Genomic DNA, 26,416 nt, shown 5'->3' with positions numbered 1-26,416 from the left:
TTAGATAAAACATATATTTACATTAGACAAAAAAAACTGATAACTTTCCATGCATGCCAAAGTGTCACTTAGAGAACTTTAAAAAGTAAGCAGTGAAAACTTAAGGGTTGAGTTACTTTCAGTCAAGATATTTTTGCGACGTCAATTGAATTAAGGTTAAGCCTTAGACTTATAAAACCTATTGCCAACATTTTACAAAATAATAAGAATTTATTGTATGAAAGGCAATAAGTTTGAAAATTCTATATATATCTTTGTTTTCAAGATATTTGAGTAAAAGATACATTTTTTTACCAATTCCATCTTTTTTTTAAAGGCTTTTATTTCGTTGTTAAGAAAAACTGTTAATTTAATGTTTATAAAAAAAGTTCTACCTACCAAACATTAAAAAAAAACTTATTTTTTTCTCATTTTCTCAAGGCGTAGTTTAATTCTTTGTTCATACACTTTAAAAACTGACTAAATCATGTGTATCAACTTTGTGTGACGTAATTATGTGTAAAATAAAATTAATTTGTTCGTTAGATATTGTAGGCTAAGAAAATGAACAAATTTCTTTGAAAGCCCTTTGATATTATTATCTGAAAAAAGGGGGTTAAAGACAATTGGCCTTTCTAATAATCAAAATTAAAGCTCATTTAGGTATTTTAACAGGACTTTAAATATTTCGACATACTAGTAACCATCTTAATAGTTCGGTTAAGGGCTAGCGCCCGGTTCAATGTTATTGTTGTAAAATTCAACTTTAAACGCATGGTTAATCCATATTTTTTAAAAAAAAAAGTAAATGGATTGTTTGTTTTGATATTTAATTGTGTTTTTGTTTTTATAAATGTCCATCATTTTAGAAACAGCTGAAAAACAAAATTTGAAAATTCGTTGATCGGTAAATTTGAATACGGAACCTGCAATTATTGGTTGTATACACATTTTGCAACCTTGCTTCTGCTACATCTTCCAAGTTGTTTATGTCTAAACTAATTGCATTAGAAAGTTTTTGAATGAATTTAGACTGTTCAAGATTCTTTTCTTCGGCAGCATTAAGTTTTGATATCAATTCTTTTTGATCTGGTTTTTTATCGGGAGTTTGTACTCTTCTCTGCAAAAGTTTCGCTTTGGCTTGATTTCTTCCGATTTCTGTCAATTCTCTTTTCAATTGATCATTTTCTGGTTTCTACATTTTTACATTTCCATCGAAGCTCATTTTCAAGATTTTCAAGTTTTTAAACTGAGCTAGTTCTATGCGCTAATGATTGTCTTTGGCTTGATTTTTGATTTTTAAAATGGGAATTTTGCTCAAAACGTTCACAAGGTCTTCGCTGGATCTCATTAATTTGACTTTGAAGATACAAAATTGTTTGCTCTAAGCCACAGACTTTGGTCTTTAATTCTTCATTCTTTGAAAATAATTGCCTTGAAAATTCTTGATTTTGTAAAAGTTTTCCTCGATTTTCATATTGAACATTAATACAAATCGAATTTTTATGTTCACATAATTGATCTTGTAGATTATGACCTTAAAGTATGATACAAAATTTGTGTCATGCAGATAATCTTAAAAAGAAGTGTTTCGACTGCCGCTCTTAAACAAAAGATGACTTACTTAAGGTGGCGCTACAGTCCGGGGCGGACCTGGGCCTCAACCAACAAGCGTCTCCAGCCAGGTCGGTCCCTAGCTAGCTGTCTCCAGTTTCGCACGCCAAGTTGGTTGAGGTCCTCTCCCACCTGGGTGCGCCACCTGAGTCGCGGTCTTCCTCTACTGCGCCGTCCCTCGGGATTGGATTCGAAGACCTTCCGGGCTGGAGCGTTGATGTCCATCCGCTCTACATGACCTAGCCATCTAAGCCGTTGGACTTTAATTCTGCTAACTAGGTCAGTGTCGCTGTACAGCCCGTACAGTTCGTCGTTATATCTTCTCCTCCATTCTCCATCTATGCGTACGGGACCAAGAATCACCCGAAGAATTTTTCTCTCGAAGCATCCTAAGACGCTCTCATCTTTCTTTGACAGGGTCCAGGCCTCAGCGCCATAAATGAGAACTGGGATAATGAGTGTCTTATAGATGGTGATTTTACATGCTCGAGAGAGGACTTTACTTCTCAATTGCCTTCTAAGTCCAAAGAAGCAGCGATTTGCAAGAGTTATTCTTCGTTTGATTTCAGCGCTGGTGTCGTTGTCTGCATTAATAGCGGTGCCTAGGTAGACAAAGTCCTTAACTACCTCAAAGTTATAGCTGTCCATGGTGACGTTTTGTCCAAGACGTCGTCGTTCAGTGTCCTTTTTTGATGACAGCATATACTTGGTCTTGCCCTCATTGACCACTAAACCCATCTTCTTCGCTTCCGTCGCAATGCTCAAAAACGCTCCACTGACATCACGCTTTGATCTTCCAATTATGTCAATATCATCTGCGTATCCGAGTAATTGGATGGATTTTTGGAAGATTGTGCCTCTAGTGTTGACGGTTGAGTTTTGCACAATTCTTTCCAGGACGATGTTGAAGAAGTCGCATGACAGTGCATCGCCTTGTCTAAAACCTTTTTTGACATCAAATGCATCGCTAAGATCTTTTCCGACCTTGATAGAGCAGCGTGCATTCTCCATCGTCATTCTGCACAAACGGATAAGTTTGACAGGGATGCCAAAACTAGACATTACTCGGTAGAGCTCTTCCCTATAGATGCTGTCGTAGGCGGCTTTAAAATCGATAAAGAGATGGTGGGTATCGATTTGAAGCTCCCGGGTTTTTTCCAAGATCTGCCGTAGTGTGAATATTTGGTCGATAGTGGACTTTCCTGGCCTGAAGCCACACTGATAAGGACCAATCAGGTTGTTGACAAATGGCTTCAGACGTTCACATAATACGGCAGAGAGGATCTTATACGCAATGTTAAGGAGACTGATGCCTCTGTAGTTGGCGCAGTTTAGAGGGTCTCCTTTCTTATGTATCGGGCACACTATGCTGAGATTCCACTCATCGGGCATGCTTTCTCCCGACCATATTTTGCAGATGAGTTGGTGCATGCTCCCTACCAAGTCATCGCCTGCTGCTTTGAATAGTTCGGCGGTGATGCCATCAGCAGCAGCAGCAAACAAAAGATGACCTTACAAATATTTGATATAACGCCGAAATATGTCAGCTATGCTATAGTTACTGCCTGTTTGACTTGTTGGAATTTGTGGCCGCTATTAAGTTAGCTTTGGTTATTTTGGAAATATATTGTGCAAACATTTATTTTTAAAAATTTGCGTTTTGTAATGTGCTAAATTTGTAATACCTTTAATTTTCATTTATTTTAATTCACTGCAGTAATATTTATTCTGAATAATTACACTTTCTTAAAGCCTTTGATTTCAATAAATGATTTTCAGGTAATGATATTGCATTCAACCATGTTAGAATATGAATTTTTTGTAAAAATTGAAAAAATTATAAAATTATTCAAGTTATTATTGTATTAACTTTATCACTACAAAATCAGTACAAGTAAATTCAGTATAAAGGTGTGTCCCTTTAAAACCCCATTGTTTTTTTTTTTTTTTAAACTGATTTTTTTTTTGTGGACACTTTGAGAAACATTTTTGAAATACTTCTATGTTTCTCATTTACGTATCTAGTTTAATGCGCGAAAATGCACTGTTCAAATATTTTAAAAAATGTTTTTTTCCTCTTTATTTTTAAATATAACAGAATATTAAAAGATTCAAACATTAATTTAGTAATTTTTCCCTATTCGATTTTATAAACTTTATAATCTAGCCCCAAAATAAAAAAAATACTAAGAAATGTCAAAAGATCGAAAGCTTGTTAATGACCGACAATACGGATTTCACAGCAATCCACTGGTGATCTCATGGTTCATCTCAACGAACAGTGAAGCAAATCTTTACATCGGTTTGGAGAAAGTAAGATTATTGTTATTAATATTTCAAAAGCATTTGATAGGGTTTGGCATCAGACTGTCTTATCGAAAATGCGTGCTTTCGGCTTTCATTAATAGCTTCTTAATTGGATTAGTAATTACCATTCGGATCGTGCCCGAGGGCTCTGTTCTATCTCCAACACTCTTTCTCATTTTTATTAATGATCTCCTGTCTGCAACTTCTAATCCAATACGAAACGCTGATGATAGTACTCTCAGCTTCTAATATTCGTTTCCAGACTCACAATCCTCCACTTCGGATATGGAACTGCAACGACAAAATATGATAAGCTCATTAAATTCCCACCAAAACAGCTATGTTCAATGATGAATACAAAACCACGTGGAATTTAATGCTTCGAAAACACAATGCTGTCTTGTATAGTTAAAACTAGATATACCCCCCTTGCTATTATCCATGGATCGAGGAGACTGAACATCTCGATATTTTCGGCATGGGTACCACCAACCACCTTTTGTGGAACGATCACATACGCGATGTCGCCAAAAATGCCTCAAAATGTTTGGGTTTTCTAAGGCGATGCAAGAATTTTGTCTTCCCCTTTGATCTGGCTGTTATTTACAAGACTTATATATGTACGTCCAAAGCTTGATTATAACTCCCATATCTGGGCTGGTGGTCCAGCAACTTTTTTAAGCCTCTTCGAAAGAATTTAGACTGATTGGTGATAAAACCATCAAATGATCATTAACGTCGATCGAACATCGTCGTAAAGTTTGTTTTCTCGTCCTCTCTTCCCGTTATTTTAAAGGTTTAAGGTATAGTGAAATAGCCAGCTGCATTCCTCCCCATAGTTTAAAAGTAATACTTGAGCCCAACTTCGGTCTTACTGTCAAATACAGAGATTCGTTTTTTAGCCGTACTACGCGAATGTCTTTCCCAACCATTACGATATTCAGAAATTCAAAACGAATGTGCACCGACTCCTCCTTTCAACCCCTCTCTTCCTTTCATAGTGCTCATACTGTGTCTTTTCATAATAAGGGTAGTAATATCCCCTTGAGTGTGCGCTTATTATAAAAAAAAAATAGAAACAACCCATTCTGAATTTTTACAACATCGCCTTTAATGCCTTATTTATTCTTCCCTATTATTATTAATATTCCGGAAATGAAACAGAAAATAATAAATAAAAAAAGATTTACCAAATACAATTTAAATAAATCAATAATCTCATTTAGAGAATAAGGTAAACAAAAAATATTCCACATACGCCACAGTCGCCCATTCCATACCATACGAACAAATAGATTGATTTTTACAAAATTATGCACAATCATTATTATGAGCAATGTTAGCTTAAATCGAGCGCCAGCATACAAATTTGTATCAACAATAAAATAAATAAACAACAAACATGAGGACACACAGTATAATTCAAAAACATTAAAAATATATCTACTCGTACTAGAAAAGTATTGTCATGCTAGACATAACCTTGACAGTTCGTTGGCTTCTATTGTAATTTTTCAAAACAAAACATTGAAATAGAATTAAAAAAAACTTTGCAATACTATTTATTTGTTCTTGTTGTTGTTTTTTAGATTTTGCGGAACAAACAGCTTTGAATTCATGTAACATTTCCTTTGAATGTTTTTCTAGCTGACAGAAATATTGATTAAATGTTCATATCACAAACTTTGTAAGTTCCTTTCCATTTTGTTTTCTGAGAAGTAAAAATAACAAAATTCTATTTTTTGATGGAAAATCTCTTCAAATTCATATTTTAAATCATTTGCATTCATTTGTTATTCAAATATCTAAAATAAAATTCATATGGTTTTCTATATTTATGATTTCTTTGAAGGGTTTTTGATACGCCTCCCTTGAATCTCTTTTATTAATTTCATAGAGCCTCTTAATAAATGAACACAATTAAAAAAAAAGAAAAGACTTAAGGATTAAGGATAATTTTGTGGGCTTTGTCTTTGGAAAGATTAATCTACTTATTCCTAAAATAGCTTAAGAGTACGGTAGAGCAGAAAACTTACATAAGTTGTTTTGTTTTTGGTTTATAAATAAACATTATCAATCCATTTAACACGACAATATCACAGCTCATTTAATTTTGTGAGCAGATAGGTAGTACTCGGAAAATATGCGTTTTTATTTTTATTTTTATTTTTATTTTTATTTTTATTCTGTATGCTAATCAGATTTCAATCCTTAGCCTGGCTTGGCTTGGCTTTGGCTTAGGTTTGAGTTTATGTTTATGTGCGGTTGGGTGAAAATGGGGGAAAAGCCTTATTGCTTGCATTCATTATGGAGATTTTTGTTTGGTGCTTTCAACTGGAAAATAATATATCATGATTGTTCTTTGGTAATTTAAATGCAATGAATATGAAATCAAGTGCACATCTAACATTCATCACCATTCAAATAGCATCCAGGGGATGATATTTGCATATTTATATGTTTTATAATTTAACTGATATTTATTTCGTTACTTGTATAAATAGATAAATATTAAATAGTAACAATAATATTGAATTGCAAATCAATAAATTGTGGGAGGTTTTTGAACACACATTTTCTATTCATATGTTTTTTTTAGCGAAATGGAAAAATACTTTTCAAATCATATCAAGCAGAAAATGTTTAATTTGGGTTTGTTGTTTTGAAAACAACCGAAGAGAAGTGAGTGTAGTATTTAGTTCTGAGTACAATTTCAAGGTCAATTTTAACAAAAGAACCTAACTTTCGTATTAAAATGTAACAATTGTATAAGAAAATTGTGGGGGTAGATGAAAAGATTAATTTCAAAAGTTGTATTGTTAAGTAAAGTTGGATTTTTTTGTTTACAATATGCCTACTATAGAAGATCCAAGACGAAAGGTTCGTTTTTGTTTGAGGTTTTTGAAATGAATTAGTTGTGTATAGTAAATATTTAATGAAAATAAAAGAATGTTCTTAAGTGAACTGAACATTTTTTGTTTAATTTTGAGTGATTTGAAGTTTTTTTACAGTTTATATACACTAAAGAACTTATGATTACTTAGAGTGCCTTGACACAATTCGAACGTTAGGAAATAAGGAAAAGATATAAGATAGAAAAGTTTTGAATATATAAATCAGAGGCAAAAACAGAATAACGTAAAGTATTTTACATTCTTAATGTGCAGCTGAAAAAGAAATATCTATGTATGTTTGACACAGATTGAAGTGAAGAGTGAACTAGGAATACATTTTTTTATATAACACATTTTTGAAAAACACTGTTCTACAAGATTTTGTACTTTTCCGAAGGGATTTGATGACATTAGTTAAGATCCAACTCTGAAATTACTGTATGAAGTATTTATTAAAACACAATATACGATACAATTTTTTTTTCATTTATTATTAGATTTTAACAACCTAATTTCACATTTAGTATCTTAACAACTAAACACACAGGGAAAACCCAAAAGATGAAAAATAAGACTTTACTTTATAATTTTTGTATGTGTTATATTTTTTTTAGAACGAAATAATGTTAGGGCCAATTTTTCAAAGTAATTCTTAGTAAAACTTAAAGTTTTTGTAAAGGCGTTTAAAATTTGGTACTTGATCCCTCGCTGAATAACATCTTTGGTCGTTGACGTCGTGGTATTGACATTTTTATTGATTTTATTTGACTCATGTTAATTTTGTGATTAGTGTAAATATAGATTTCCGTCGGTTTTTTTGGTCACTGCAATTTTCGTAATGAAACAATTAAGTTACATTAACTTTCCCAAAATTTCGGCAGGGGTTGCTGCCTTCTTCAGGGGAACTTTATTAACACAAAAAATATACAAATGATCTTAAATATATCAATGGGATACAAATACAATAAAGTTTACTCACTCAAGAAAAATAGGAAAACAATTTAATCTTAGTTATATTAATTAATATAAATTAAAAATAAAACTATGAATATAATTAGCACTTCGAAAAATGAAGTTAGGTCAAAATTGAATAAAGCACAAATTACATTTAAGGAGAAAAAAGAGAGCAATATATAGCAGAAATGTTCTGTGTGTCTTGTTTTCGGTTCATGTTGTTTTTGTTATTGAGAATATGTAATGTTTCTAACGTGTATCGTTTCGAAACATATTTCTCTGTCTGTAGAACTTCCACGCCTTCAATTTTTTTAGAATGACCGCTTTCAATGCCGTGACTGGCCAGGGCTGCCTTCTCAGAATTGTTTAGTTTTATGTCAGACTTATGATTCGAGATGCGTTGTCTTAGCAGTTGTTTTGTGGTCCCAATATAACACAGGTTACACGGAACATTTTATTTACCATTGCAGTTAATTTTGTAGATAACATCTGTTTGTTTGTCCTTATCAAGGTACGTCTTGAGTTTAGTAAAACAATGGTCAAATGTATTGTCTGATTTGACAGCAAGGCGAACCTCTGTCAATTTTTTGGAAATGGATTTTTTGAAGTTTTCGGATATAGTTGGGACGTAAATCATGGTTTTGTGATGCGTTCTAACGGGTTCATCAATATTTTCTCGTGGAATTTGCATTTTGTATTTTAAAAGAAGACTTCGAATTATGGTAGAACGATAACCATTATAACTTAGGATTTTGATTACTTTTTTTCTTCTTGGCGACGTGAAAACGTACATCACTTATTTTGAAAATTTTATAAGAGATTGGACTCAGTATTGATGATAATATTCCTTCCATATTTTCCTTGATCGGAAATTAACTAGTCTTCCAGATGCTGTTGGTTTTTGATACCAGTCGAAAAGCAAACGATTTTCTTTACGGTAGATTTTTACATCTAAGAAAGATATTGTTTTGTTGACCTCATTTACGATTGTGAATTGAATTTTTGGGTGGAATCCTATTAGAATTTTTAGTACTTTGTCTATGTTTCTTTTATCCATTATTGCAAATACGTAGGTTTTTCTTCGATGTTGTTTTAGCATTCATCTAAAACGTGGTCCAAAACCAGATCTGCAATGGTCGGAGATTTTGTGTTAATAACGTAGTACCCGTGGCATGATGGTTAGTGCGTTGGATTGTCATGCAAGGGGTCTTGGGTTCAATCCCTGACTGTGCCACCTAAATTTATGAAAAATTAATTTTCGCGGGTACTGGCTCTTGCGAGGAATTGACTGACAACTCCTTCAAGAGTATTCTTTTCATGAAAAAGTACTTTCTCAAATTAGCCGTTCGGAGTCAGCCTAAAATTGTAGGTTCCTTCCATTCCTGACAACAGTACTCGCACACAGGAATGGTTGGCCCTGGTTCCCAACGGACTTTTGCACCACCCAAAAGAAAGAAAGAAAGAAAGAAAAGTTCCTCTGAAGAAGGCAGCAACCCCTGCCGAAACGTTTAGAAAGTTAAAGTGACCAAAAAAGCCGATGGAAAACTATACTTCCACTAATCCAAATTAAATTATCACGATCGTTTGATTCCTATTGTAAATACAATTACTTATATATGAATGTGTTCAAATGAACGTATATCTCTGCACAAAGATTTGTTCTTTGCAAAATAGTCAAACAATATATTGGTACGTGTTATTTCGTATTTTAAGTTAACCTTAAAACAGCGTTTAGGTTAGCTTGAGATTGTTGAAGGGGACATACTTTTTAAAATCTTATGTACTGTAAATATTTTAATGCGATATCAATATTTGAATCCTTTGAAAAACTATTGTTTGGTTTGTGTCAGAAAAAAATGTTATTTTATCGACCAATGTTCGTCCAGAACTCGTTGGTTTTGGTTTCTTGTCCATGTTAAATTTGTTGCTTCGCTCTTAGAGATTGTTTATAAATAGAAGATCTACTTCAATAATAAAAAGGTTCATTTTAATTATTTGGAGTTTGACAAAGATAACATAATAATTTGTCATTTTAAATGCTTTTGTTGTGCTTAAAAATATACTTTAAGATAATCAACATTTTTTGCTGGTTTCCACTATTTTTGAACAATTTATCAACTCCATGTGATTTTGAAAGCTTCATTAGGGTCTTTGGCAAATGAAACATTTTTATTTACTTTTAAGAACAAGAAAAAATCGTTGAGTGCTAAAACAAAAACATGCAATGTTATTTGTTGTCAGAACAATATCTGGAGTCTTCAAAAATTAAATTGTCTTAACTATTTTTTAGGTTTTGCATTTTGAGATTTTAAGGATGCAGCTTTCATTTTCAAAATAATCTATTCATTCAGTATTCCAAACAGTACTTTAATAGTGGTATAGGATGGGGCTTCAGTATAAAGTAACTTTCTAGAACGATAAACTTTTCACTGATAATGTCAAAAAAACACCGAAAATATCTATTTATTTCCAAAAAAAGCTGGAAATATTAGAAACAGAATTTAATTTGTGGTAATTATGTCTCCAGCACTTGTGTAAGGCAACAAAACCTGAGCTGTCATCCAGAAAAGTAGACGCTACATTAGGAAAAGAATACACATTTTACAATCCATTTCAAAAACATAATTTTGGTTTGAACAAATTAAAGTACAATCCGCACCTCCTTTATGCCGTAAAGGCATTTATTTTTTAAAAGCTTAACTTCTAGTAAGATATGAAGAACTGACATGTATGTCAAAGTTTCGCTGCAAATTTATTCATGGCATAAATAGATTAGCTTTATATTTTCTAATTAAATTTGCCCTGTCTCTTAAAGTAATTTTCAAGTGATTTTTTATGAATTGATTTATTTTCCTTTAAAAACACTTATTCAATAATTGTTTTATTAAAAAAAAATCGGCAAAAACAATGTACACAAATCAAAAGTAACATTCTGTTGATAATTTCACAATTTAAGGCCTTTTTTTTTAAAAGTCAACCAAAGTAAAAATGTATTCGTATTAAAAATCTAAACAATATAATCAAACCTTTTTGTTTGTGTGTAGGTATATATGTAAGTAGTTCGAAAATTAGGACCGTAGTTGTCTCTTACCTTGATATTTATTGAAATTCCTTTAATTTTGTAGAAAGTTATAATATAAAAAACCTTAATACATGTACTTAACAAGCACATATATTCATTTAAATACATTGTACATTTAAAATCCATCAAAAATCTCTATAGCAATAAATAATTAATTAAACTTCAAATTATTTCTATTTTCAGATTCAACCGTTAAACGTCAAGACCAATAAGAATCGTTAAATTAAAAATAAATTTAAATCGCATCAAGGACGACATCTGAAAAGTAAAAACCGAATTAATTCGAACAAAAAACTAACATTATCAAAACAAAGAGATAGAAAATTTAAAAATAAAAATCTTCTCTCGTAGAAGTTTGAAAAAGTAAAACAAACACACCCACACATCTTGTGTTTCAAAAAGAAAATCAAACACACCCTCTTTGCATCATCATCTCCAACGCACCTCAATTGCATTTAGTTTTACAGCGCTCAACTCTTGCATCTCTTATGTTGCAAGATTATGCGTAGATTTTCAAATATTTTGAGATACTAATTTTTAACAATATAGCTGTGTAGTTCATTGAATTTTCAAAAATAAGTAAATATTGAAAAAAGCTTGATTTAAAAAAAAATTCAAATTAAAATAAAAGAGCACCATCGTATCCACCGCTGTTTGAATAAAAAAAGAGAAATTTATAGAGAACAAGTGAGCAGAGCACTGTGCCAAAGCTTATTTGTTTTCTAAATAGAATAATTTATGAGAAAGAAAGCTTAACAAACAACAACAACAACTATCAACATAATATCTAGAACTCATCTTGTTGTAAACAGCATAGAACAATCTCGTGCGCCGGCACCACCATCCACCATAGCATAAATATATCTAGCATAGTGAGTGCAAAAGAGTTCTATATACCGTAAAATCATTAAATCGAATTAATTCAACTTTTCCTCTCGTTTGAATTCATTTTCTTTCGATTTTCTTTTTCAGAATGAAAATGTGTCTCTAGTGTGATTCTTGATTATTGTGTGAAGAGCAAGTGAATCGAAGAAAAGAATTAAATCAAAACAATTCAACCTTGTAAAACCGACCGACGCAAGTCGTACAGTGTTTCATATGAAAACCTACGTCTAAGGCTTTAAATTTTGATCAAGATCGAAAACCAAAACTAAAAAAAAACACCCCAACCAAAAAGACACATTCATATGCTTAATTATCGGCTGGTGTCAACGCATTTCCTAAAGCAGCCGTAAATCAGTTAATTGCCCTAAAATAGTGTTAAATGTGTGTTGTTACTATCGTATTTGGTGTTTTTTGAAAAATAAGAAAAATAAAATAATAATTGTTATAAATTATCGAAAAAATAAAATATCGAATAATTTTTGATCTACGTATAAGAACCCCCACAATAGTCTTCTTTCTCCATGCATAAGCATAATCAAAAGCTATAAGCAAGCCATAAGCAACAGCAACAACAAAATAATACTAATAATAATCACAACCATAGTCATTTAATTTTCTACACCGTTAAATCCACCATCAATTGAAGAACACCTTTACCGCCACCGACCGGCCGGGCTCCAACCATCACATCACATTTATCTATAAGGAGAAACCACCCCCAAAACAACAAAAACAAGAAAAATAAATAAACAGTCCAACTGGAGGGTTGCAACCGAAATAACAGCCAAAGAGAAAGCTCCTCAGCGCTCTTTGCTGCCTCAATTCAATAGCAACACTGCCGGGAGTGTGAATTGAATTCCCATTTGGATTTCAGAAATTCTGTCACAACGTATTCGTTAAGAGTTTTTCGATTGTTCGGCGTCGATTATCAAAATTTAAGCAGCGAAAATGTGCAGAGATCGCGATATGAATTTGCCATAGATCAACGCAATCGTCAGTACAAAGTTAAGAAAAAAATCAAACTTAAATAAGGAAATAAAAACAAAAAGGATACGAATCAACAAACAACAAGGATAAGTGAAGATTTAAAAGGACGAAAACGACGAAGTGAAAAGAGAGAGGGAAAGAGAGGGAAAAAGAGAGTTTTTGAAAGATTACACTGCAAGTGAAGAGCTTGACAAGTTAAGTAAAACAAAAAAGTGAGCCAAGAGAGAGAAAAAGAGTAAAAAGTCTAAAGAATAAATTAACGATATTATTTCTAACCTTAAAACCTTAGTTACACTCATTCTCAATTCACAACAACAAAAAGGCTAACAAAAATCAACATCACAATAACAACACGCAACAACAAAAAAACGGCTCTTGTGCCAAAAATCATCTTGAAAAGGATTGACGGAAAAGCTCTCATCCACCGCGTCGCACCTCAACGACCAGTATACTGAATAAAATCTTGTTTAGTGGCCAGAAATTAAAAAGGATACAAAAAGTCTAATTCACATAGTTAAGGCGGAAAGAAGCAGAGAATTCGTGTTTCGAGAAGGAAACGTAATTTTTTTGGTTTTATTTTATATTTTTGTTCGGTTTATATAAGTTTTTTTTTATTTTTCGTCGAAAACGGGTTTTGATTAATTAAAATTCGATAATACCGAGAATCAAACGAAAAAGATATTTATTTATTTTTTGTTTATTTTTTTATTTTAAATAAATCATAAACGAAAGCGCGATTTAACAAAAACTATCAAAATTGAAGTCTTCGCAAGGAACATTTGGAAGTCCGTCAAGGCTTGCGTTGTAAGTATAAATTTGAATACTATATTTAAAACATTTCAATTTGTTTTTAAACTTTAACTGTCGACTTTAAGACTAGTTTTTGAAATCGTTTAAGATTGTTACATTTAACATTCTGTTTTTAAGAAAATGAAATTGAATACTTCGAGTTCTTATGTTTTCTCCATGTTCGCCAAGACTTAATTTAAATATTTTTGTTTACTCAAACATAAAGTTCAACTAGATTAGTTTCGTAGCAACACAACAACAATGCGTTTAGGGGATCAAATATCATTAATGTGCAACATTAAGGTATAAGACAAACTGTCGAAATTTTTAGTGAATTTTGTAAATACTTTACTTCAGTGAAATATTATCGAACCAAGTACATTCTCGGTAGAGTAGATTGTTTATTTATTTGTTTAATCTACGAGCTTCAGGCTCAACAGATGCAAAAAAGAATAAATACATATGTATGTATATACAAAAAATAAATAATTTACAATATATGATTATTTTTTTTAAAAACAGATAATACAAGTCAATGTTGAATTTGTTTCTAGGCCATGCCATTGTCAATATAACTAATTACTTCGTTGAACTCGCTAATTGACCTTGAAACTGGTTCATTCATTCCAAAATGTGTCCTATACTTAAGTTGAAAAAGAAGGTATCTTTCTCTTAATGGTCTAATCGGAGCATAAATATATATTAACGATAGAATGTTAGGACACTTTATATGGTAACATAAAATATCTCGCACAAATATTATATCATGAATGGTTCTTCAAGATTTGAGAGATTTCAGACCCAGAAGATTACGTCGAGCTTGAGAGTATAGACAAAAATTCCAGCGCATTTTACAAAACACATATTTTGTGAATCGTTTCTGAACGATCTCAATTCTATCCGAAAATTGAATAAATATTATTTAAAATCATGAAATCAGTAGCTCTATGTAGCTCATATTATATGGATTCTCGATTTATTCGAGAAAATATTTGTCAAGACAAGGTGTAATGGTCATCTTCATCCGAAAATGTTTGTTGGAAAGGATTCCATATGACATTAGCATACTCAAGTAATGATCTAACTAATAAGTTATATAGAGATGTAAACGTATAGGGATCCGAAAAGTCAGTAAAGTTTCTTTTAATGAAACCAATCATAGAGTTGGCTTTAGCGATAATAGCATCCATGTTCGAAACAAATGTAAACTTGGAATCAAAGAAGACATCCAAATCCTTTACTGTAGCAGTTCTCTGAAAAGGGATACGATCAAGAGAATACGCAAACTCATAAGTTGAAAGTTTCCTAGAGACAGAGACTTGACATTAAGTTTAAAACAGTTAACCAAACACCAGTTTGATAAATGATCGAGGTCTATTTGGAGATTGAGGCAATCGTAAATGGAATTCACTTTTACAAATAATTTAAGATCATCAGCATAAATGAGACATTGGCTGAATTTTATATTTTTGCAAATATCATCGATAAAGGTTATAAATAAAAGTGGGCCAAGCTGACTGGCCTGGGGAACTCCTGAGGTACATTTAAAAGATGTCGAGGTTTGATTGTCCAGTTTTACTTTTTGTACATTATCTGTTAAAAAAGATGAGATCCATGAAGGAGATTAGAGTGAATCCCAAAGTTATGAAGTATACGAAGCAGTATGTTGTGGCATACAGAATCAAGTGCCTTACTAAAATCCGTGTAGATAGCGTCTACTTGACTTTGACTTTCTATACAATTAATAACGAAAGACGAAAAACGAAAAACATGCGAGATTAGTGACAGTTGATCTACCCGATATAAACCCATGCTGGGCATCACTTACATGTTCTTTTACAAAAAATTCCAATTTGGTCTTTACTAAACGTTCGAGCAATTTAGGATATGCAGCTTACAAATGACTCTGTAATTTTCAACATTATTTTTCGAACTAGACTTATAAATTGGGATCAGAAAAGAAGATTTCCATTCGTCCAAAAATATTCCGGACGATAAAGATATTTTTTAGAAATACAAAAAATAAGTCAATATACAAGAAATTAAATTTTATTAAAAAATATCATTGACTGACAATGAATTATGCAATTTTGCAAATATCCAATGAATGCACTTCGAAAAAATGTGTTTTCCAAGATTTATTAACTTCTCATAGGAAGTAATTGTAATCGGACCGATAGATCGAATTTTGACATTTCTTGACGTTTCAAGGACTCTAAAATCTGAATGAAATATTTTGGAGAGATGTCTGTATATGCGTATATCAAGAACCAGTGGAGATATCGACTTAAAGTAAACTTTGTATACAGATAATAATGCAAAAGGATCCAGAAAGAAATCTCATAAAAATTAAGTGGATGGTTTTTTACCATAACAATTTAAAAATAAACATTTGGTTATTAAATATAACAAAATGCAATAACGCTAGCTTGAATTTAATGTTATATTATATAATTGTCCATTTGAACTTTTTTTTCCAAATTTACACCTGGAACTTTCAGAGTTTTTATTTATTTGTATTGCAAATGCTGCTTTCAGAGGAAACTGCACTCTGTTTAACTGAAAAGCAAATCGGTTGGAATTATCGGAATGCGGGGAATGACAATTTTTTTCCTTTTGCTATTCCAGTCATGATATTTTCGTCCTAGGTGAGTAATCTGTAGCCGTGTACAATTACATAACTTTAGAGCACCAAGATTTATCATTAACAAGACTTGAACACCAACTTTCAATCTAAACTTATGGGAAGGCACCCCTGATAATTCCAAAGAATTAAGAAATTTTTTGGAGTTTGATGTAACTTCCTCCGTGTCCATAACGTTGTCTACTGAGAGGTACTTGCCGATATATTCCTCCACGTCCGACATAATTTGTTCGTTTATCTGGCAAACAATCTCATTAATTGGAGCTACTTATCTCATTAGTTGGAGCTACTTATCTCATTAGTTGGAGCTAAAATTACCCTCTCACACAACCACTCCCGATTGACCATATTTATATGCAGGTTTGGATAGACATTACTTTTTGAGTCATCTGTGACAATTCGACAGAATTCATGACTCAACGCAATTGAACCCTTACAGTCTGTTGGCATTCAATCTCCTCCGATTAGATGAGCAGCATCATATTGTCCTGCTTCAGAATCATTGTGTAGCTGTACTCGAATATGCGTAGTCAGACAAAACTTTTTACATGCTCCCATAACACAGATGCTTTTAAACATGCGTTTATTTCAACGGCTGGTGTAGTAATTACCGGCTGGGTCTGTCTAAAGTCGCCATCTAAGAGAACCACCATCCCTCCCATGATAGCCCGGTTGTTCTGATGTCTTTTAGTGTACGATCTAGTGTTTCAACTGCTTTTTTGTGAGACATTGTACTCAAATCTTTGGCAATTTAGTAGTGAAAGCGATCACATTCTCCGGAAAGTAATTTTTATCATTGGAATGCGTTGTTTTCCCGAAGTCAAAAGTAACTTATGTCCTTTCTTAAGTCTCAAACTATTTAATTACCAAATTCCATTTAAATCTGTTCAGGAGTTTAGGCATAAAAGCGATCGGTCCACCTGAATTTTCCCATGGGAACGCGTCAAAGTAGTCTATGTACTTTATCAGGTATCAAAATATATCTCCATACAAAATTTCATGCAAATTGGTTCAGTAGTTTAGGCGTGATGGAGTAACAGACATACAGACAGAGTTACTTTCGCATTTATAATATTAGTATGATATAATATGATATAGTACGATATTGTGACGTGATTCCAAACTAGTATCATTAAAAAAAAATCAATAAACGATTAATTTTATAAATAAAAAAAACTTAGAAAATATAATTAACACCTCAAATATTTTACGAACAAAAAATGATGATTTCATACCAAAAATAATGGTTTTCAACGAAAAATAACGTTTTTGATATCTTTTAAAATTTTTGGAAAAATCTAATTGACAGAGTTTTTATAAAAATGCCTAAAATACTACTAATATTTGCTGAAAATAGATTTTCGACTCAGATATCTTTTCAAAAATTAAAAATATTGGCTTCGAACTAATATCCTTGGTAAAAACTGATATTAAAAAAATAATAATAATAGAATAAATAAAAATAAATTTCGAAATCAAACTATTGCATTATATGCACAATATTTTTGGTAATTTTTAGTTGATATCTTAGAAAAATTTAACTTTCACCTTATTTAACAAAACACAAAAACCAAAAAGAAACCGATAAAAAATGGTGTAGCGTTTACATTATTAATATGCACAGTGTAAACCCACTAAGGTTGGTTCAATAGTTTATTCCAAAAAGATATTTTTATTTTTAACTCTACCAAAACCTAAAGATAGTTTTGATTCGAAATGTACCAAAATCCTTTGATCACTTTTGCTGTGACACGATTGGGAGACAGACGTCTCAATAATACAGAGTAAAATCAAGCTTTTAAAATTAAATAAAAGTTATTATAAAATAAATGTATGTGTCTTACTACAAAGGGCACAAATGGTTTTGAAATCAAGTATTATGAGAACAAAGAAAGATATTGACTTTAAATAATTTACCTCACACAAAATATTGTTATGAATAATTTGTTAAAGTTTTGTGCAGGGCAAATCTACAGACGGGATTGGAAGCTATCTGTGTAAGTCGCATCTCAGCCTATTACTACTTTTGAGTACGTACGGTTTTTGCGATACGTTTATTTCTCTTCAAATGGCAGAAATTTGTCTTCATCCATGTACTTAAATAAATGTATTTCTCAAGATACATTCAAAATTCTGTAAACTTGATTGAAAATTGCCTGAGTTATGAGTCCGCAAAATTTTACAAATGCATTATTGAGATAAACTGGTTTAAGGTTGAAAGTGGTATAAAATCATGATTAATTTACAATAACTTCAATACTCAAATTCTAAAACTAAGTTTTCAAAGGTTTAATTTTTTGGGTTAAATGAAAAAAAAAACAATTTATCGAAAATTTTATGATTCAAAAACGATTTAAAACTTTCGACATATTGAAATTATTTATGATGTGTACAAAGCTTTGCTATAAGCTACAACTTTATCATCTAACCGAAGCTTGGAATTCATTGTTGACTAAAGCCTTGAAGTTAGAACTCGGATGCTGAATTGTTTTTCAATTTTGATATTCTCAATTTCTAAATAAAACTTGAAGATGTCGGATACTTTGCTCATCGTTTGGAAGAATACTCAAAGATTTTGAATTATGTATGTGGGTATTTTTTTTCCAGACGGAAGAAGCGACGGCGCGGTGCTAACTCCCTTTTATGGTAATAGTTTTTGTCCACTGTTTTATTGTGTTATTATTTAATAACTCCGCTGTCTCGACGTGCATTGTCGGTCGGTTGGCGACTTTCATCGTATAATAATAACTCCATGACCATGAACATTTATTGCTTTTTGTTAACAGTGTACTTTTATCATCGTAATAATTCCGTCATAATGACAATTCATCAGGATCTCAAAATTACCCACAAACAACATTTAATAACTGATTTTGACCTATTTTGAACATGCTTTTCTTTTTGCCTGTGTACTCAACAAATTAAAACTAAAATGTAAAAAAACATATTTAATAAAATAAATTCATAAAGAATTTTGTCTCAAAAGCTTTTAAACTTTAAATATTTTTTAAAGACAGAAATTGTATTGATATGATTTATTTTGTATAATTGAATTTGCAATAAATTGTTTGTTAATCAAGCTGCGCTGTATGATAAGTTACATTGTCTTGTTGAAACCATCATCTGACGTTTAACGATTCATGATGAATTGTCAAACCTTACTAAATAGAAATGTCCACAAAGTTTGAAATTCGTAACTGTCAATCTATAGGCAACAACCATGCAGCAAAAAAAACACCCTACATAAAAATATCTCTGTGCATATGTACACAATGTAGACATACAATGTTAAAATCAAATAATTATTATTAATTAAAAATGAATCAAGTTGTATGAATTAAATTGCACTACAAGATAGGTAGGTAGAAAATTATTAATTCAAATGTAAATTATCTGAGTAAAAGTTTAATGTTTCTTATCTGCAATTTAGGTTAATTGAAATAGATGCAAAAGTACTTTTTTCTGTCTCGATTGGGAATATTAAATTTGATGTCAAGAGTGTATGCTTAAGATATGCATAAAGAAGTTGCAATTCCTTACAAAGTAGAAAGTAGACTTAGAAGAAATACTTCTCCTTTCAGTGATTTTGTTTTTAGAAAATTAATTTTTAATTGAAAGTTAACTTTAAGTGATGCCAAACTTATGTACATGAAATTCAATTAATTTTGCTTTTTGTTTATAATTTTTAAGTGATACATTTTTCCACTACTTAAGATTAAGGAAAATTTAATTGTTTGACTTCGCTTTAAAATTATGATTCATCGACTTCTTGGGTCGAACGTTGTTTATATTAAATTTTGATTGTTATTTTTTATATTAAAACCACATGGAATTTTTTTTTTAATATCCGGCATGTCTCAGGCAATTTCATTGCTGCCACAAGCTTCCGAAAGAGATTATTCTCTGAATAATTAAGTTTTTATTGAAAAGGACTTTGATGTGTTTATTTTTCTTTAATATTTCTAAAAAAAAGAAGTGTATTTTAAATGATTATACAAAAAGCAATTGTTAGTTGTTAAAGAACAAAAAGAGGCTGGGATGCCACCCTCACTATAGATACCTTTTCAAACTTTTCATTTTGCGCTCTTTAATATGATAATTTCTTTCTTCTAAGAAACTTCGAATGTTAAACTGTTTTGTCTGAAATATTGGAGATGATTAACGAATTAAGTGTTATTTATTTGGAGGGTTTTAATTTTAATTTTTACTTGCGACGTAGAGGAAACATATGACAAGTTTTGCATTCCAACTTGACATTGCGACGGTACAAAAAAGTAGGACCCACGATTCCGTGCGATTGTCTGTCTGTCTGTCTTGGCTCCTGCAGCCCAGAACATTGAGTAGATTGACTTAAAAAGACGATTTTTTTCAAGTTTTAAAATAACAGTGGTCCATACATTTTTTTTGGTTTGAAAAAAATATTAACATTTTTAACTTCCCATATGAAGTTATTGTTATGGGTCCGATTTCTCGAATTGAAAATTTTGACATTTCTCGATGTTTCAAGGTCGCTTGAGACGAAATAAAAGATTTTTGGAAAGATGTCTGTGCTTGCGTGTGTCCGTACGTTCGCTACGTTTTTTTCGTGGTCCATAGCTCAAGAACCAGGAGAGATATCGACTGGAAATAAATTTTGTTATACAGATAATAAGGCAGAAAAATGCAAAAACTGCTCTCAAGAAAATTGGCTGGGTGTTGTTTTTACCATAACAGTTTAAAAAAAGGTGAACATTTGGGTTGATCCTAAATATCTCACGAACCATTAACGCTAGAGACTTGAATTCAATTTTATATTATATATTGTAGCGTGATACCAAACTAGTATATTTTTTAAAAAAAATAAACAGCTAACGGTTTTTAAACAAAAAAAATTGTAATCTCGAAAATTTTAAGAATAAAAAATGGTTTTATTTTCAAAACAATTTTGGGCAACGATGAATAACGTTTGACAGTTTAAAAAAAAAAAAAAAAAACTAAAAAAAATTAATAAAAGTTAGTAAAAATTGATTTTCTGCTTTTTTAAAACTAAGACATTGGGATTTAACTAACTTTATTTTTTTTTTTTAAATATTGTTGAAAATTGATTTTCGATTTGAATATCTTTTCAAAAAGTTGAGATATTGGCTTTAAACTAATATTATCTTATAAGAAATATTGTTTTGAGCATTCGGTAAATTTTTGAGAAAAATCAAATTGGCAGTTTTTTAATAAAAATTAAAATCTAAAAAAAAGTACGTAAAATTGGTAAAAAATTGATGTTCCGTTTTGATAGCTCAAAAACATTGGCTTCAAATTAATTTCATTCACCCAATTTATATTTGTTTATATTAGAAATAAAAGCTTTTAAGAAATGCTACCAAAATTGGTAAAAACTGGTTTTCGAATAAAAATCTCGTTAACCATAATAGATTTTGAAATCAAAATCTTTTATCACATGCAAAATATTGTTGGTAAATTTAAAATAAATTATATAATTAAGACCTACAAACCTTTTAAGCAAGTCAAATCGACAAAAAAATTAATTTAAATAGAACGACCTTAAATTTTTAAAAAAATACGTTTTTTTTGAGAATACAAATGGCGTTTAAATTTTTGAAATTTAAATAAATTTTGAATTTTTCAAATACATGAAATATTTTTAAACCGACTCTTTGGATACATGAGCAAGTTCGTCTTATCCATTATTCATTATAAAAAAAGCTATCCGTTGCATTCTTGAACGTTCATACCAATTGAAAGCATTAGTTGTTCGGGAGACATTTGTGGCCAACAAAAATGTTCACTCTTTACTAAGAGACTGATTTTTTTTAAAATAAATTCTTCAGATTTTGAGGTTATTATTTCTAAAAAAATATATTTAAAGTCGATGTTTCTACTGTTTTTTGCTGTGCCCATATTTAATACTATCCGATTAGATCGTTTAAGTCTAATAATCAGAAGTGTTCACTTGGGCGTATGTGCACTTTTTTTTTCTGTTAAAATACATTGCTGTTTTAACTAAAGTTGTACATTGAAATAAAATTCTTATCACACTAAGTGTTCTTAATGTCGAATCAAAGGTGAACAATACAACAATTTACATACTTTTGAAATGTAAGGATTTTTACAGTCGGGGAAGCTATTTAGCTCTTCCTCATCTGTTTTTAAACATTAAGTATTGTAAGTAAATATTAAACAGATTTCAATTAAACTGATTTTATAGCAGTACACTTAAAAAAGTTAAAGTCTTTTGATATGCCTTGAGGCTTTGTCTTGATGAATTGATGTCACTGAACGTCTACAAAATGAAATTATATATTTCATTTCACCTGTAGTATTTCCCGTCATTGTATCCAAATTTTTCGTAATGAAAATGAAATAAACAAAAAAACAATTACTTTTTCGTCCTTTATGCAATTAACCTCAATAAATATTGTCTGTGTTGGTTAATAATTAATAATAAAAGACACAAATTGGAGCAACACGGGTAACTAATTTCATACCCAAAGCTGTCATCTTTCTCTGTTATTATTGTATTATTATTAATGTCTAACCACGCAAAGGTACTCCTATCAAAAAGTCAAATCTATTTAGGAAAGGTTGAGGAGGAGGGAACTATCCCAGGATAATTACTCCTATTTGACCATTCCCAAAGGCTGATTGTCTATTTTCTTTGTAGAACTAAAACAAAACAAACAAAAATAAAAATGGTTACGCGACAATACTTAATTTCTTTCTCCGTAAAAAAAAGTACCTCAATTTTTGGTATGAATGCGGATAAAATATTTACTTTTTGGAATTAATATTTTGTGTTTCACGTTGCCAGTGTCTTTAATGGATTATCCTTTTATTTCCCAAATTCCAAGAAAAAGATGAAAAAAAGACAAACACCAAAACCAAGCAATACCCCTTATACCCCTCTCAATACAGAATGAACGAATCACTACGAACAACAGACGTGCGTCACGTCACGTACACCCGAAACATTCTTGCGCTCCAAAAAATATAAAAGAGAAACTTTGTAGATATATTTATATTTTTTGTTTACCCCTTAGATTATGTACTTCAGATTCGGATACACAACCATGAAATAGATACTTTTCTGTTTCATAGGATACGAATTTTCTTAGAAAACTGTGGCGTGGCGTTCCTGACCTTTTTCCGTAAATATTGTTTGAGGTGGTGAGCTGTTCTTTATGTTCTTTCAATTTTTCTGATAATTATTGAATATTTTGTTTACATAAAAACAAAAATAAAGAAAAACAAACCGCTCCTGATATAAACAAAACAAAATGCATACATCATCCCCCACTTACAATATTTTCGATTGAATTAATTTAGGGGCAGGGATGAGAGGTAAGGGATGATTTTTTTGTATTAAAGGAAAGTGAGTGTTTTGTGCTGAAAATCATAAACCAATAATTTTTGTAATACAATTAGGTGCCGATTTGAGTGGATTAAATTCGTTTGGATATGTATATGTACCTATATTGAAAAACTACCCTGCCTTTATGTAGGTATAATGCAATCCTCTAGATACTTTTGCTATTGACCTTGTTTTTTGGTTGAGAGAGAGGTTAAAAATGATAGATACATATGGGCATTTTTAATAGACCTGACACACTTCTAGGTTTTTAATATAATATTCTCCACGTGCTGCGGCTGGAGGGTGGTTGATAATGTCCTGTGACCCATAAAATGATAAAATGCGTACCTAAAAAAGGTTCCATTTTTATTTGTTGATATCTCATTAATTTATTAACGTCATAAAGTGTGTGATGAAGTTATATTGTTTCGAATTAATGAATTCTATTATATTGGTTTTTGTTTCGTTGTTGTTTTATGAGACACTACGAACTCAATTAACTTTTGTAATTAAAAGAAATATTTTATGGGTTTACTTGTTTTTGAGTCATTTGATGAAAGACTTGTATGTTTTTTTTTCTAAGTAACAAACATTTTAAATAGACAGCTTAGATCTTTAAAAGATACTTATAAGAATAAACAATGCATTTGTTTTTAAAAAATATTCAGAATGTAAATAATTTGCTAAAATTATCTTTTATTGGAAACGCTGCATCGAACAAGTCTGAAATATACCTTAATTTTTCAAACGGGCCCATCAACATACAATTTCAGAAGCCAAATGAATATAGAAAATTTCTAAGAAGCCAAATTAGCTATTTTGTGATTTAAACTTTAGTTAAGCAATGAGAGGCAAGAGGCCTTGGTCGTGAAGGTTAGTGCGAAGGACTGTCTCGCCAGAGGTCTTGGTTTCAAACCTTGCCTGTGCAATCTCAAGTTTGTTTTTTGTACGGGTACTGTCTATTAAGAGGAATTGATAAATTCTACAAAAGTAATTATTGTCATGAAGTGTTTTCTCAAATTAGCCGTTCGGAATCGGCTTAAAAATGTAGGTCTCTTCCATCCTTGACAACATTACATGCAAACACGAATGGTTATTATTTATTATTAATTTATCTAAAGACATCTAAACAATGGCGTTTCATTAACAAACCTACATTTGGAATACTGATCAATCAACTCGAAATCTCAGAAATCATAAGAATGTAGCAAATTAAGCTATAGCAGTCATTTTGTTATTTGTTCATATTTAAAGGAATGACTTCTCTTACTTTGTCGCAAAATTTTTGGTGGCATCAAGAATTTGTTAAAATTCCAAAATTGTAGATAGTTAAACGCTAACAACAATTTTCAAGTCTCGACAATTTTTTTTCAATATTCGTCCCTTAAAGCTTTTAAGACGATTTGCGTTAGACATTTTTGAAATTTCTTTTTAGGACTAAAAATAACAATAGTCCCTATATCTATGTACACTTTTTGGTTAAAGACAAGTTTGGTCAAGTAACAATTTAGTGCTGAACCAAACTTAAGCTTTAGTTTTAGATATTATAACCGAAATAGCATTAAAACCGAAGGCCTTACATACGAATTTAACTATGTTACACATTTTTTTTTAAATTCAATATCTCGAAAACGGGTCATCAATTTTTTACGGAATTGAAATGTGAAACATACCATTTTCAAATAAAAATAAAACAATTTTTTTTTGAAAAATCAAAGTTCATTTAAATTTTTGAAAAACAAACTTTTTTGTATGTACAGTTGTGTTCATAAAAATAGCAGTGCTCTCCAAATAAAACAAAAAAGGCCCTCAATATCAACGTTATAATATATTCCATTTAAGTTCTCATAACAAATTAAAATCTTTTATTCATAATAATAACAAATAAGTACTATCGATTTTTAACCGTTAGCTTTGTCACAGTAAAAACCGTTTTTTAATTATATGGCTGACAAAGTACTAGATCTATTACGTAAGAAGTAAGGAAAACTGTAATAAGTTATATGAAAGTATACAAATAATGTTAGCTTACAATTAGTAAAGTAAAGTTTGTTTGTTGTTTGTAACCATTGTTTTTTATGATGCTTCGCATCTATGTGGCATCGAGTCCACTAAAACTTGACACCTCTCGACTTGTATTGCGTTCCACAAATCACGCACTGCTTCCCACAATTTTTTCGAATTCTAGAGTTTTGCTTTATGAACTGCGTTCTTAACATCCCCCCACAAATTTGCGATGGGGTTAAGGTCGGACGATTGAGCGGGCAACTCCATAACGGATAACTTCTTTTTCTCAAATCATGATTTTGCCTTTTTTGACGTATGCTTTCATAGTCTTGTTGGTATACCCAAACTAACGGCACTTCCTTTTCAGTATAAGGTAACATAACCTCCTCGAAAATTTTCACATATTCGGTTGCATCTCTTATACCCCCGATGGGATTAATAGGCCCGAGCTCGTTATATAAAAAGTAAGCCTATATAATAATTTTCCCTCCAACATGCTTCACTGTTTTAATCAAGTACCGTGGATCGTATGCTGCATTTTAGGGTCTCCGCACATATTCTCGACGTCCCTTGGACCCAAAAAGGACGACTTTGCCTTTATCGCTCCACAGAATATTCCTCCATTTCTCTTTTGCCCAATCTCTATGCGCTTTAACAAACTCCATTCTCTTTGCCACATGCCTTTTCGTCAAGAATGGTACCTTGCAAGGACTTCGGGAGGGTAACTTCGCATTCAAAAAAACGTCTTCGTATTGTGACAGCGCTAACAGACAGTTGAAGTCCATTTCTTATTTTTCTAGAGCCTATGGAAGGGTTTTGTTTTGCTAACTGAACAATTTTTCTGTCAGTTCTTTCAGTAGTCATCTTTTTTGGGACTTGAGTTTTCGGTTTATTTTGCCATTTTAAGGCGTTACTGACAATTTTTGCTG

At 31.3% G+C, this 26,416-nt stretch overlaps 1 protein-coding gene across 2 annotated transcripts in view; it reads left to right on the top strand.

The window, feature by feature from the left end:
* LOC129949921 (protein FAM13A) overlaps positions 1–26,416 on the top strand; it is an 84,301-nt gene that overhangs the window by 21,654 nt on the left and 36,231 nt on the right. The window contains exons 2-3 of one of the 2 annotated variants that reach the window (XM_056061651.1): positions 11,014–11,702; positions 11,803–13,506. The gene's annotated coding sequence lies outside the window, so the exon portion shown is untranslated. Of the gene's footprint in view, positions 1–11,013; positions 13,507–26,416 lie in introns of both variants that reach the window. The other variant, XM_056061650.1, reaches the window with a different exon arrangement.

The sequence above is a fragment of the Eupeodes corollae genome, chromosome 3, assembly GCF_945859685.1.
Source record: "Eupeodes corollae chromosome 3, idEupCoro1.1, whole genome shotgun sequence".
NCBI classification, from domain to species: Eukaryota; Metazoa; Arthropoda; class Insecta; order Diptera; family Syrphidae; genus Eupeodes; species Eupeodes corollae.
Note: the sequence above shows the minus strand (reverse complement) of the source record. Positions and strands in the feature narration are given on the sequence as shown.